Here is a 16,357-nt window from a genome sequence, read left to right on the forward strand (position 1 = left end):
CCTCTCTTCTTCTCAAGTTCTACATTCTTTCCCTTCGTCATTTATTACGGTGATCCAAGAAGATCAAACAATTTCATCGTTCTAATGGGTACCCTTTAGAGTTTATCTTGCGCAGCATCGCAAACATAGTAAAGGGTGTTGGAGGCAAACTGGTGCCTTGACACCTTCCGATACGTATTGAGAACAAGGAAAGGATTGTTGATCGAGGGAAGAAGACATCAGAGAAGAAATATTTTTCAACTTAACATTTCATGAAAAACACAGTACATATTTATAGAGAAGAAATATGTAGCTCACCATGGGTTGACAGAAAACAACCAGGATAAAGAGAAGTGGGGAAAGTGGGGAATGTGGGAGAGGAAAACTGCCGATCCAACTTGTCGCCAAATGGGATCTACAGACTGGGCTTAATGCCTTCGAAGGGCATAAAATATCAAAATAATGTCAACTCCGATAAAGAATTTTAGTTCACTGATTAATCCATCACAATCCACAAATGACTTGTGTCGTTTTCCTCGAAAAATTCCTTTTACATTTGTTACAACATCTCACCTATGAAAACATCAAATGTTAAGAAATGCGGTCATTGCGCATCAATCTGTTTTCTGAAAATTTGAACCTATGTTGGATAAAAATGTCTGCAGGTAACCTAATTACCATAACAATAGAGCAAAAATGGCCTAGCACCAATGCTTAAATTATTCAGTTCAAAATAATATAGCCTGTCAAGGAAATAATTCAGAATTCAGATAGAATAGAATCAAATATACTTCCTCTGTCAACATAGTATTGGCTAATGGTATAGATCTATGGACTTAGATGGAGAATTAGGATAAAAAGTAAATTATTCCTAGTCACAAAATTAGGGTTCCTACGAGGTATACCTTAGATGAACGTGTCATGATCTCTTTTGTTACTAAATTTTAGAGTATTTACTAATAATACTGCTTACCATACATAACTCCTAAGTATACTAAATGAATGTATGCAATTCAGATATAAAGAAAATATATCTAAATGGAAAATTCAATTTAGTTCTGAGTTAGTTCTTGTTCCTGTAGAGAGAGTCGTATCCATTTATCCTCACTATCATTTGAGCCACCAAACAAACTTTAAAACTCTATACTTCCCAGCTTTCGGCTTTTTGAGGCACAAGAAAATATTAATCACGCATGCCTATAGGTTACCTTAACACACCCTCTACACCAAAGGCTTAAATTTTATCCATTCAAAAATATTTTATTCTCTAAATACAATATAATGAAGTAAATACTCAGCCTAGATGTGACAAATTTTTGCTCGTGTACATTGTTGTGTTTATATGAATCAGTGAAACACACATTTCCCATTGAATAAGATATGATTTCAACAATATAATATAACACCAATTCTACTCAACCTTATTATGCTAAGGGACGATTGATTTTTCCTATTTTAGATAAGAACACCGATCCAAGATTATTCTATTTCCTTTTTTTGAACTATTTGAATTGAACTTAGATGTGCAGCTTCCAAGAAGATTGGAGTTAAGCTTGTATTTAGCTCTCCTCATGCAGTATTTTTTTTCCTTTTTAATTTGAGATTAAAATGATATTAGTGAAATGTTTATCATGAAGATGAAGAAATCATTGATGAAATGTTTGAGGCACTGATCTATGTTCAGGAAGTCTGTGAAAGAAAGTAGATTAACCTTCTAAAACAAAAAGGGATTCAAATGAAAATTATAAGAAGACAAAACTTTAAAAGGGAACATATTTTATTACTGAATATTTGTAACAATATGTTTATACTGAGAAAAAATTGCAATATAAAAAGATAAGAGATATGATCATTTCTGAATGATGGTAATGATAACTTCGAAGCAAGGTAACACCATAACATCAAAGGGTTAATTCATGTAATTGTATGCCATGAATTTGTTGTTCCCTGACAAATAATTTTGAAAGTGATTGTATGTACTGTCATTCCTCAAAGAAATTCTCGTAATTCAAGAACCTCAAATTATTCATTATAGTAACATGATGAGGGAACCTACTATGCCATTTTTATGATGCTATGTTCCCTCCAGCCTCACTCACAAATGACGATTTATGCCTCCCATCGACTCCTAGTACGTGAGGTCCAGTGGGGAGAACTCACACAATATACTCACTCTTACCTTCACATCACTATTATTCTCTGGATTCTTATAGGAAATTTCAAATGTGTATGCACACCTATTGATGACCAAGATAGCTGCTTCTTGGGCTAGATACATTGGAGTACTTAATCATTACCATCACTATTTGGACAACCTACGACTGGCAATATTTGTACAAAGATAATAAGTTCTATGGTCATGGCCCTTTGTACGAACGTCTACGATTTTTTATGAATAGCATTTATCAAGTATCATGGCCTATTTTAGTTACAGATCCACCTCATTTTTTCTCTTACAACTCACCAATCCTTATTTAAGATGCAAGCTCAAGAATCCATGAATCTCCTTTGTGATTCCAGACCATGTGATTCAAAAAACGGGATTTCACAGCTTTGTGTGCCAAGATTGGATTACTACACCTGAAGTTCTCAGATGGAGAACTTCAGAGTTTCAACTGAAGAATCTATAGATAAACTTAAAAGTATGGAGTATGCATGTATATGAGGATTTAAAAACATAGGAAGAAACTATGAGGATGAAGGTTGTTATGGTTGAGGACCAACTTTAAAGCATATGGATAGACACATTTTGTGAGAGAATCACTAGGATAATCAGGCAGTTGGATGAGACCATGGAATGACATGGGATATTATTCCTCCAGAAATCATGTTTCCTATGGGTGATAGTAACATTTGTTTCTTTCATGGCTTGATCTGAGATAGATTTTGTGATAATCATATGTCCATATTTTAAAGTTATAATTATTCATCTACTTTGGTTGACAAAGAATCTCTTATGAGTCTTGCCTCCCAAGAGGTCAGATGACCAAGGATATACTGTCCTGTATGATATAGCTGATGACAGACTAAGAAGAAACAGCCCTCGCAGCTATTGGTAGGAGATCAAGGATGTAGTCTTTTTGCTCAATGGTTGATTTCTTTATGGCTTCTGAGTTGATGGGTTCTGAGTTGATTTATTTCTGGCTTGCTTGGATATCACCCACACCAATTTTCCTCAATCTTTAAAGTAAGTATTCAAATCCAAATATAGTTTCCTTGCCCATATCCTGGAAATGGATGACCTACTTTCCTCTCTACACTTTTGACCCATCAGTTTTTGATGACTGTGCTACAGAGTTAGTGATCTAACCTGAATATTGTATCTTCATAAACTGATCTAAAAATGTTACACACCAAATTAATGATTACCTTCATAAACTGATCTAACCTGAACATTGTAGTTTTTCAAAGTGTCCTAAAGTGAATGACAATGATATGCTCATGAAGTATAAGATTCACAACATCAACACCATCTTAGATAAATCATTATAATCCAACTTGTTATGGACAAGGCATTTGATAGAAGCGACTGGATGATTCTTAAAAAAGTTTTGAGACTCTTAAAAAAGACTAGAATGCATTGACATACTTTGGTTCACTTAAGAAATGGTCTCCATTTTTTATGCCTGTGTTCCAGATATTTATTAGTCTCTCTTGGTAAATGAAAACTACACTCAATTATTCATGGCCACACACAGTCTATATGGTAGAATTATCCTACATCACCCACCCTTTTATTAATGGTAGAAGACATCAATAGTTTGACAAATCACACAAGGGATCAATTAGAGATTCACCAACTCATATTTTTTTAAAAAGCTTATTGCAGTTATCTCACATTCTTTATTCCTCTTCGTTCATGGATCTAAACAGTATATCAAGGGTTGATGACTGAACTTATTAAAAACGACTAGGACTTGCATCAGGTTGTTTAAGCTTGAAAGATTAGTTTTACGATACTCATACTGAGGTTTATCTTTTGACCATCTAAGATATTGTTTTTGGGCCAAAATGGCATCATTATCTTGATAACGTATCTGGCAATACAAGAAAGAAGCCAGAAGGATGGAACATCCAACTGATATGTCACATCCGCATGAACATCCTACTGTACACTCAAGTGGTCCACCTGGTATCTGATCACATGATAAATAAGCATTTCACTATATGGATTTTGTTAAGTTTAAGTATTTAACTTATCATATTAATTTATCATGAAATTGACTAGAATAATTCAAATAAATTTTCACATATTTTAAGTAACCTTGCTTGAGTCCTATGTCAAGTAAGTTTATTACTAATCAATATTTTGAAGTTCAAAGTATGTTTAAATTTATAACTAAGTTGGATGATGATTGTAGGCTGGAACACTCCATGTGATATTTAAAGCAATTTCCTTTCACCATTGGGTTAAATTGGATCTACTTTTCCTTTTCTCTACCATGGAAAAGTTAGAGGGGTGTGGACCAATCATGGATACCCTTGTAATTTTTTATATTTTACCATTTGATGGGGATCAAAAAATTAAAGGGAAGGAGCTTGAAAAATTCACATACAACCAATGACAAAAGATCAAGGAATATAAATGAAAGAAAATATATCATATATAATAAGGGATTTTAAATCACACCCTATGTATGGATGTTTACTTACTGTCTCTCTATACCTCATTCTAGATGTGCTCTAGCAGAGGCCTGTTTGTTCCATCGGGTTGAAAATAAGTATTTGAAGTGTTCATCCTTTTCACATTATTTCCTTGTTGAAAAAATATCTGGTCCTAGAACCATATGAGTCCATGCTAAGAAAGAGGAACTGGGGAAGAAAGAAGTGGGCATCAATTATTTAGAAATTTAGATATGAAGTTTAACAATATCTCCACCTATCTACCTACTTTTGCTTCATCTGAAATTACTTTCTATTGCTAAATCTTACATTCTCACTATAGATTCTACACCTAAAATTCCATTTAAACTCATCCATATAACCTTCTAACTTTACATCCAATTTCTTGTCTATTGAAATCCATTCAAAGTTTTAGTTTATTTTTAAGGTACAGTACAGTTTTGTTGTTGGACGTGTGAAAAACTTGGTGAAGTCTGAACTGCTGTTGGCCATTACTTTGACCTAAGATAATCTTTTCCAAGGGCCCCCACCTATGGGTTTGCCCCGCCCCACCACTACCATTCGTTACCACTAACTACCTAAATGGAATGAGGAAATGTTAACTTATGTCTTTCTTTGCATATGAAAGAAACATAAAATTAAGAAAAATACAAAATCATGTTTATTATTCCTAATTTCATTAGCCACCAAATATGGTTTAGAAAAACATCTAAAAACATCACTTTTACTTATTTTCTTACATTTATGTTTCAATATAGGCTGTATAAATCTTTAAAGAATCTTAAAGCAATACCTCAACTCTGAAGATTATTTACTTCATTTGCGTGTTTTGAAAAAATATAAAAATAAATTTCTGGCTCCTTGTGCATTGAACCTTCACATTATTATCAAGTTTTCAGTTGAAAATGAATTATAAAATACTAGCTTAAGTCTACATTAAAAAACTACATAAATCCAATTAACATAAACTTATCAGTATCCATGATATGTTTCTGATCCCTACAGGACCTTCGAGTGTATTTCTTGTTGCATTACGTAAATATATATGCATCTTAACCGGCTTAAAATGATTAAATATTTTTAAAATATTATTATTGTATCTGGGATTTATTGTTATTTATAAGGATTTTCAGCATCATGTACGTAAATATGTTTTTTTTCTAAGTTGGAATTGTTTTCTCAATTTTTTGATATTATACTCAAGGAGATAATATTTTTGGAAAACATAATCTAATTTTTTACATCGTTATTCCTTGTATATTATTTAATGGGAGTTATTTATTATTTTTGATTCATAAACGGATAAGAATCATACCTGTCCATTTTGTTCTCTCTCCATTCACTTTCATGAATCATATATGACCATTTAGGTTTTCTTTCTTGAGCCGAGGTATTATTGAGCGTAGGATCGGTGTTGTTTATTTGTCCCAAGGTCTTCTTCTACTTGTCATTCATTGATCTTGGTGCTGATATTATCATCTTCTTTGGAGTGGGGGTTACTGCTATTTCCTCCTTCATATTGTTCATGAATGTCATTGTCTCAGTTGTCTTACCTTTGAAAGTCATATCCTAGCCCTTCCTTGATGAGGGATGATCTCTGAGATCCCAACATCATGTTGCGGATCTGTTAGCTATTTGTGTAGTTTTTAAACTACTTGCCTAGTTCATTTCTCTCAATTGAGGCCATTCTATGGGAAATCCTAACTTCTTCTAGTTCTTCATTCATCATAGTGATTTCTTCAATGAGATAACTTATTTATTTTCCTAACCTATCATTTTCTCTTTTAATATCCAACTATTATCTAACTCTAATTTGTCAATTTTGGCGTTCAGATCAGTATTACTATTAATTACTTAGGGGGTAGGCCTGTATCAAGCTCTTCTCTTAGAGTAGCATTTTGTTCATTAAAACTAATTTATTCATTTGTAAAGAATAAAATAATATTTAGTTTTTCATTTCTCTTTACTTGAGTTTTTTTCTTAGGATCTGTACATTTCCTTAAATTATCATCTATATGTCGTCAGCTGTTCATTGTCCATCAAATTAACTTTATCAGATGATTCATAATTAAAGTCAAATGAGGCAGATTTTTCCTTGCGGTTTTCATCAGTGTCTTCGCTCTCAGATCTTAGCTCTCTCCTCACTTCATGTATGATATTCCTTTTCTTCACTCAATGTTGCTCCAAATGCACTGTTCTTCTTATCTTCAAATCTTTTTATTTGGATGCTTCCATCCTTTGTCTTGCCTTTCCTTTCCTCTTTGTTCTCCATTTCAGGGCATCCAGATATGAAGTGGCCATTTTTGCTGTAGTTAAAAAAGTTTTTACTTTTTCAAAGGTTAACTGGTTACCTTTCTTCTTGTGGAGGTGTTATAACTTGTGAGAGAGCATGGCAACCTGCTCTTCTTAATCGGTAGAGTGTTCCTCGTTGTTCAAAGCTCTGTCCTTTGTCTTTTCCTTCTTTGTGTTACTTAGACTAGCTTGGTCACATGCCTTTGGTTTTTATTTCTTTGTTTTTTCATCTCATGGGTGATGAGTGAACCAACTAGCTCAATAGGCATTTCGTCAAACTCCGTCAATTTTCAATTACTGCCACGGACGTCATAGAGTGTAATAGCTTGTCTAGGCGTCCTATCATCTCCTTAATTTTCTCGCCATCATTCATCATCTAATGCTCAAAATCAGTTATTAAAATAGACAGGCTAGTTCTTTTTACCCTTGATGTACCTTCATGGACAGTGCATAATTTATCCAACATCTCCTTAGCCATAGGCTATGCAACATAAGATAGTGTTCATGGCTATGTAATTAAGTGATAACTCCTTTTCATTGACCTTATAAATGTCTGCTCTTAATGCATTGCACATTATTTTTTGTAGTGCGATAGTAAACCATATAAGATCCATTTTCATCCTATTATTCTAATATAAGAAGTTTATTCCATCAAAAGAACAAGGCCTAAAGTCACTATGCATAGCCATAGGATCTACTCTAATATACCAGTTATAGTTCAAAGTTTAGGTAAAATATGATATCACTTGTTCATTTTAATGGCTTAGGAATAACCAAAGGGGGGGCGGTGAAAAGGGCTGAAGCTACTATGCGTAGCCATAGGATCTACTCCTAGATACCAGTTACAGTTCAATGTCTAGGTAAGATCTGATACCACTTGTTCGTTTCAGTGGCCTAGGAATAACCAAAGAAGGGGGGGGGTGAATTAGGTTCTCTATCTATGTTATCTTCTTAGGTATTAAGTAACCTAGGATTTTTCTAACTAGGAAATGAGGTAGAGGAAATGGGAGACATAGTTAATTTTTATAGACAACTTAGGCTTATCCTCAATTTTTTTTGGTGGTATGCGTCATGAGGAGATGATGTGCATTAACCGTGTTTGTGTGAATGCCCACCAAGCCAGTTGACTGAACATATTGCTCAACAAGGATATCAACAAAGGAATACAATGGGTGAAGCTCTAGAGTCCTCGACCCCAAAAGTGTTCCACAAAGCAATGAGACTTGACCTACGTCTACATGGCCCTTGAAGCATTCTCTATTTTGATCTCCAAAACCTTCCTCTTATGCCTCTCAAGGCATTCTTCTTGTGGCCCCCAAAGCTTTAAACTGAATAATTAAAAATATATAACAAGAGGAATATATATCCATACAATATGTATTTTTCCCCAACAATATTTAGTTTGTAATCAATCTCCTTAAGCAGTGTTCAAGACAAGGCATAGTTTCATATATTTCAGCCATTATATATAGATTTTCAGATCCTATATTTATTCCGTAGGGGATAAAAATTGGTTAATGCAATTATGACTTCCCTTCAGCAATACCTCCCTGTTTGTGGTTTCTCTAACCTATAGTCATCTTCTCCTCCATGTTTATCATTGGATAAAAGTCACTGATTCATGTTTTACCTTTGCTGCTTATAACTAAAATATTTTTTTTATTACTACACAAAATGATATGATTCCAACCCGTATGGATTTGGAACTCTTTAAATCAGGGAAGTAGGGCTAGTGGGTTCCACATGAGATAATTATTAAGAGCCCTAAGTAGTGGCCTTCTTCGAAATACCACTAGCTAGGGATGTCTATAGTGACCTAGCCGCAAATTGACCATGACACGATTAGCTATGTGTACATGTGTTAGCTGGATCGTATAATCCTTGGCCACCCGCCCTTGCTTTCTACACCATCGGTCTTGGTTGTTGGTTCTTTGGTTGCTAGTGGATAACATTAGACTCCTATGGGGCAACATGAAATCTCATTAATTTCCCTAAAGAAAGCTAGAACCATTGAGCTTGGGCCCATAACTTTCCTTCCCACATGTATACTCTGCCTTAATCTGAATTACTAATATTTTATTCTTTAGGTAACTTTCACAAGAAATTTGTTAAGCAAGCTTTGGGTAGTCGCACTTGACTTCATACGATTCTTATCCAGGTCTATTTCCTCCTTTATAGGTTTATATATCATAGCCTCCCTAATCATCAAGTGGTGCTTATGACACGACATCAGTTCACTATGCCATTATTGCCATTCCTCTCCATAGGTCTAAACTATAGAATAATTCTCTTTCTATATAGAACTCAATACATAAAAGTAGCAGCCTATTCTTCATACTCATAGTAGTTCAGGCCTCCTGGAGCATTTAACAATATATTTCCTTCCTTGACATGGTCTATGCTTAGCCCTTATCTGCACAATGAAGTTGTTTACCTAATTTGGGAGGTTTGGAAAGGGTAAAATCTTCTTGTTTTGCAGGTTTGCCAATAAGCTCTAGGGATGTCATGCAATCGGTGAAACAATGGCTATGGCTAACCCATCATTTAGCCCCACGTGTGGCATGTCTATAACTTTACATGCAGGAGACAATATGAATGTGGGGCTTCCTAGCGTCGCTAACTAGATATTATAAATTGGAACCAGTACCGATGGACTATGTATGCTCAACATGGACAATACATATATAGATAATTATGACCCAGCTGGTACGTATCATACTCATAGTGGTGGGAGAGTTACCAATATGTGCCACCATCTACAAAAGGGGAACCAAATCATGGATAGATTTGCACAGAATACAATAGGTTCTCGCAAACGTTCTCTCTTCTCTAGTTAATAAGACCTCCTTTAAAAAGCAATTAATAGCCATCACGTTGAGGATTTGGGCATGTCCATCAGGCACATACGCTGTACCCTCATTTAAGATAAACTTTGCAATTGGCACATAACTTGGAGCATTGGATCATCCTTGTCTCTCGTTCTCCATATTTATTTGTGCTTCTATCTCCTTGAAATTTTCATATACAGCTTGTGATATATAAATATACCTCTATCTTAAATAGGATAATATATTTTTATTCACAATAATACAACACCGATAAGTCATGCATAACATAAAGCTATTTCCGTTCATTAAATTACCGTGCCCATTATTATTGTGTCTCTGTATTGTCTAGTAAATTTTATGATATATTAACCAATATGCTCTTATAAAGTTCCTTTTTTATGGTAATGATTAACATATTTGTCTCCCCAATATCTTTACTATCACTATCTTAGCCCGTAGTCTTTTATGCGATAGAACTGTATACTCTTCATATTTCCTAGTATTTTCTTAATACCTCTTATTTTCATTTAACAATTAATTTTATTTATCTTTGCATACTATTATTCCAACTGAGTGAGTTGCAATTGTATAAATATTATTTGAATGAAACGAAGTTTTAAAATTACATAAACATAAAATTTACACCACTAATTTTACCTTATGATATTACACCAAATAAATGGCATAAAGGTAAACTCAAATTTTTCTTCACAACTGACCAGCTACGTATGAACGAGCATGTGAAAAGAGAGAAAGGCCCACTTTAATGAAGGGAGGCAACACATAAAATCCTCATTTGGGGTAAAACCAAGTGCTGGGATATAAATGGACAACAAATCAACAAAATTTACACATTTGATCATTCACAACTCAAAATGCCATAACACAAAGTCAACAAACATCAAGTATTAAATTAGAGCAGCTGGAGGCAGGGCTAAAACATATCTTGGGGACTCAGTTTCTTCATCATATCAGCGTTATTGCGGGAACTACCAATCATCTTGATGATGACATCTCCACCTATGAAAGTTTCACAAGACCAAGGATAAAAAGTATCAATATGCTACATCAAGCATGGGGAAATTTGATTGTTTTCAAAGAATATGTTTTTACAACTATTATACATTTGGCTGTTAGCATGATGCCTTATAATAAATTCACCAAAAAACCTATTTAATCAACAGACTTATCTAACTATTATAATGGTAGCTCTATAATTTGAATATGTAGTGAGCATCCACGACTATACATAATTGTTGAAAAGAAATCAACAATGGGATATCTTATTATTAAGTTGAATTACATAAGCCGAGTCAGCATATCAATTGGTTTTGACCCAGGTCCTCCAGATTGCAAACATACATAAGACATCCTGATAACTTGCAAATTAACATGATTAATTAATGAGTTTTACATTATATTTATGTTTTTTAATGACTATATTTGCATGTTATCATATTAAAATAAAGTTAAATCATTTAACCTTTCATTTTATTATTAATTCTGATTTTTTATCATTTTTTATGGAATTTAACTTCATTTCAGTGAAGAAATATTTTTTACAGGGCTTTAAATACTTGGCTAAAGGTTGGTAAGTGTTTTCATGATTTTTCTGGAATTTTTCCATATTTTTATATAATTTTTTGACCATTATATAGCCAAGAAATGATTTTTACATATTTAAATAACACATATATTATTTATTTGGCATTTATAATATATTTAAATCTCTATATATATAAAGGAAATTCGTGTACCCTTCTGGCCTCTGATTGGCTAAGAAGAGTTGGAGAGAGAAGAGAGAAAGAGAGGGAGAGAGAAGAGAGAGAAAACAGCAATTCGCTTTGGGTTTTCCATTCGCTTCTCCTGCTCCCCAAATCTCCAAATCTCCTCTTCCCCCGCTCCCAGCCTCTTCTACTCGGATCAAGCTTCTCCTCATAACGAAAAACAGCATTTCTCGATCGACCTCCCATCTCTCGCATGACAGAGACCATCAGCCTCTTCTCCTCGGTCTTCTTCAAATCTCGAACGGTATTCCCTTTGGGTTTTTCATTCATTCGCTTTGGGTTTTCTGGGTCTCTTTGGGTTTTCTCGATGTTTTTCGTTCTGGTTCTCTTTGGGTTTTCGATCGCTTCCTAAACGCAATTCTAATCCAATTTTACGGGTTTTTTTTTTTTGATTTGATTTCTGACCTGGATCGCGGCGCGGTAGAACAGCCCCTCCCCGACCAAGCTCGCGGATACGATCAGCAGAAACTGCGGAAGAAGATCACCTGCCATGGGGACATGCCGTAGAAGAAGCTCCGGATTTCTTCGTCCTTCATGTCCCTGATCGCCCGAGCGTAGGGCGACTGCTTCACCACTTCGTCCCTGATCGCCTGAACGGTTTTCTGGTAATCTGAACGGTTTTCTGCTTCAACTTAATTGTAAGGATCTACATCAGCTTTGTGGAATATGGAAAGCATTGAGCGTTTACATCTCCACATCTCTCGTTCCCAGCCGCGTTCTCCTGCCCCGTTCTCCAGCTGCATTCTCAAATCACGAACGGTATTGGCCAAATTCAAAGCATGTCATTGAACGTGAAAGGGTATTGGCCAGAATCATAGCTTCGAGAATGAACGTGAACGTGAAAGGGTATTGGCCAGAATCATAGCTTCGAGAATGAACGTGAACGTGAAAGGGTATTGTCTCGCTTATCATCAGTTTCTTCATATATGTTTCTTTGTTTGTCATCAGTCGCTTATCTTCAGTCTCTTTGTTTGTCAAGCCTGGCCGATTTCACTGTTCCGAGCTAAATGTTTCTGTTTTATGCCGATTAAATCGCTAGAAAGATGACCTTTGTTCCAAATTTGAGAATGAGTTTCAGTAAAAATCGATGATCTTGATCTTAGATAGATCAAGTTTAACGATCTTAGGCTTTGTTCCTCACCCTCGATTTGCTGCGGACGTCGATTCCTGATCCACCAATCCTGTCAAGGAGATATTTCAGTCGCTAGAAACCAACAAGAATGTCTGAATTGGCAAATCCAATTAAATCTGCGATGATTGAGAAGAGATTTTGAATCCAACACTCCTTAAGATGAGCTAAAGAAGAATAAGAATATTCGACATGCACGCTCATCATTTCCTCTTCCGCGATGGAATAGAGATCGAAATGACCTAGAAATCAGCGGGAACGTTCGTTTAGAGCAAGAAACGATTCAAATCCTCACAGATCGCTGAAATGAGCAAGAAAACAGCGAGAAATTTCAAATTTTGTTCGACATTTTGAATACTTTCGAATTTAAATTTTTTTAAAATTGTGAGCATTTCAATCGGTAGAAAGATGACCCTTTCTTCGGAATTTGATGCCAGACAAATTATGCTTTTTGGGTATTCAAGGCGACGTTATTTTCTTTTTTCCTGAGTGTATAATTCATGTTTTCCCATTTCGACGATCCTCCTGTCAATTTTACAACGAGTGAAAAATTTCCATTTCACGCCGGTTAAATCGTTAGAAAAAGGACCCTTTCTGCGGATTTGGAGGCCAGTCGAATCCAGGTTTCTGCGTATTCAGTGCAACGTTACTTTCGTTTTTTGTGAGAGTAAGATTCATGTTTCTCTATTTTGACGATCCACCTGGTCAATTTTCTGTTAGGATTGAAAATTTTTCGTTTCATTTCGTTTCATGCCGTTTCATGCCGATCAAATCTTTAAGAATTTTATCTGCCTAGGATCAAGTGGAGCTGATTTTTGGCCTGAGAAGAGTCATAATCAAGCATGCAAGCAAGTTACTTTTTTTTTGGGCCTTACTGTTTTGGATTTATCTGCATTCATCGTGCAAGCAAGTTCCTTTCCCTCTCGCCTGACCTCTACCTCCCTCTCTCTACTATCTCTTCCTCTCTCGCAATTTTTCTGTTACGATTGAAAATTTTCCGTTTCATGCCGATCAAATCTCCAGAAAAATGACCCTTTATGCGGAATTGGAGTCTAATCCTAGCATGTCGGTATTGGCCAGGTGTCGGTAATTGCCAGAAAAATAATTTCATGCCGATCCTAGAAAATTGATTGGAGGCAAATCCTAGAAAAATAATTTCATGCCGATCAAATCAAAGCATGTCTGCATTGGCCAGAATCATAGCTTCGAGAATGATCATCACCGTAATGTCTCGCTTATCATCAGTTCCTTCCATTTTGACTATCGACTGATTGTTTCCTTTATTTACGGTTGATTTTTTGATCTTATCTCTGGATCTGTTTGTCAAGTAGTGTTTTCATGGCCGTTAGAACGTGAAAGGATAAGGTTAATTCCGAAAAAATCCTGGTTTTTGGCTATTCGATTAGCTTTGTCATGAACCCTATGGATTTTCTCATGCCCGTTTGCATTCTGGACGAGAAAAATTCTGTCAGAAAATTCTGGACGAGAAAAATTCTGTCAGCAAATTCTGGACGAGAAAAATTCTGTCAACAAATAAATAAAAATCAGGTTTTTTGGTGGTCTGTTCTCCTAATATGTGTTCTTCAATTTTTCTGTTAAAAGTCTTAAAGATTTGATCTATTAATTCCGAAAAAATCCTGGTTTTTGGCTATTCGATTAGTTTTGTCATGAACCCTGTGGATTTTCTCATGCCCGTTTGCATTCTGGACGAGAAAATTCTGTCAGCAAATTCTGGACGAGAAAAATTCTGTCAACAAATAAATAAAAATCAGGTTTTTTGGTGGTCTGTTCTCCTAATATGTGTTCTTTAATGATCAGGCGGAGAGCACATCTCGAGGTATAATCAGTAAAATCGTGGCGGATTTTGGCTGCGGCTGTGGAACTTTGGGGATTGCAAGTGCTCTAATATGTCCTTAGTGATCAGGCGGTTACCACATTGCGAGATATAAACGGTAAAATTGTGGAGGATAATATTCCAAATATAACCTGTTTAGATTTTTTGGTCGTTTCTTCTCTAAATATGTTCTTCAATGATCAGTCGGAGACCACATTTGGAGATATAAATTATCCTCCACAAATTTCCTTTGTTGGAGGATATAAATTATCCTCGCTGTTTTAAACAACATGCGTTTTCCCCAAAATAACAAAGCCATTATCCTGAATTTTTTTAATGGATTCTATGGCTTCAAATCGACATGCCAGACTTCTTTTTCTTTCTTTCCTTGCGAAACTGAGCTTTATCTCATCAAAATCGGTGGGAATTTATAGATCTTGATGTTTTGGCGTGTTCTCCGTTCAAATCCATATTTCTTTCATACATACGTGGCTTCCTTGCTGTTCCAAACAACTTGCATTTTCTCCACAATAACAAAGCCATTATCCTGATTTTTTTTACTGGATTCCCTACTCAAATTGCCTTGAATTTTATGAATTTTATCTGCCCGGGATCAAGTGGAGCTGATTTTTTGCCTGAGAAGAGTCATAATCAAGAGTGCAAGCAAGTTACTTTTTCTTTGGGCCTTACTGTTTTGGATTTATCTGCATTCATCGTGCAAGCAAGTTCCTTTCCCACTCGCTTGACCTCTACCTCCCTCTCTCTGCTATCTCTTCCTCTCTCGCATGATCTCCCTCTCACATGAACTACTTTTCCTTTGGAGTCGTAAAGTATTTGATTATAAATTATTGATTTTTTGATTCTTTCTTCCGCTGGAAATGGATGACCAGCAGATGTTGATATTTGGATGTGTTCTTCGTTCAAATTGATTATAGGTGAATTGGAGTGACATCCGTCAGTGCCTGCCAAGCGATCCTGAACTTATTCCGGATAAAGACGGAGGCCCACTTTTTGTGTTTCCCCAGCAACGCTGCCACCCTGCCGCCGCATTGCAATATTCCGGATCCCAATTCTTTCAATTCATCTTTCTGGTCGGCAAATGATTTGAATAAATTGTGTCGTAAGTTTAAAGATTTCCATATTAACTGACCCTTTTGATACGATGTATCTATTTAAAGGGCCTGGTAAGTTTTCATACACACACTTCTGACAATCCTGTTTAAACCTCTGAATTCAATTCGTTCAGTTCATCAATTTGGGTGGCCAATGTTTTCACTAATTGTGTCACAAGTTTAATGACTTTTGATATTTGTTTACTCCTTTCATTCGATTTATGCGTTAAATTCCACCGTATTTTCCCACAAGCAAGGCATGCTATTACTGCCGTTAATTCAGATAAAATATTATCTTCTTCACACAGACATAGTAGACATAATTTCACACATTCCCATTAGTCGTCTATTTTCTTTAAGAAATTTGGAAAAATATAGGTACATTTCACTGGGAATTACAGTTCAATAAATACGGGCCAATGTGAAAATAATTGTTCCAGCGCCCTACTTCAGCTCTATTGTCAAAGTAATGAAATCTCTATTATGTCTCTACATTCTTCTTCGTACTCTTCCATTTAGTACTCTTTCCTTCAATCTGATCTTCAATACTATTAGTAGGTTCTTTTTTCAAACACAACTATGAACACAACCGTTACGAGGAGCAACCGTCGGGCTGTAAGAATTGCATATCGTCGATCAACGGGATCAACAACTGTGACCACACTACTTGCCGCTACCCGCGATGTGCAAAATGTTCAAACACATTTTCTCGGTGTCATGAATGCATCATGTGCTTCATGCCAGTCAAAGTTTTGGATAGAAGAACGCAAACC

At 35.5% G+C, this 16,357-nt stretch overlaps 1 long non-coding RNA gene across 3 annotated transcripts; it reads left to right on the forward strand.

Moving 5' to 3' along the window:
• Window positions 1-11,528: 11,528 nt before the first annotated feature.
• On the forward strand, window positions 11,529-15,696 carry LOC144704095 (uncharacterized). Of its 3 annotated transcripts, none has more exons than XR_013581748.1 (5): window positions 11,529-11,753; window positions 11,934-12,114; window positions 12,221-12,402; window positions 14,457-14,590; window positions 15,408-15,696. It is a non-coding gene; the product is annotated as an uncharacterized LOC144704095 (long non-coding RNA). The 3 variants fall into 3 exon arrangements; XR_013581747.1 differs by having other exon boundaries at window positions 11,939-12,147; XR_013581746.1 differs by having other exon boundaries at window positions 11,531-11,753; window positions 11,939-12,114.
• The last annotated feature ends 661 nt before the right edge of the window (window positions 15,697-16,357 follow it).

This window comes from Wolffia australiana, chromosome 6 (genome assembly GCF_029677425.1).
Source record: "Wolffia australiana isolate 7733 chromosome 6, ASM2967742v1".
NCBI classification, from domain to species: Eukaryota; Viridiplantae; Streptophyta; class Magnoliopsida; order Alismatales; family Araceae; genus Wolffia; species Wolffia australiana.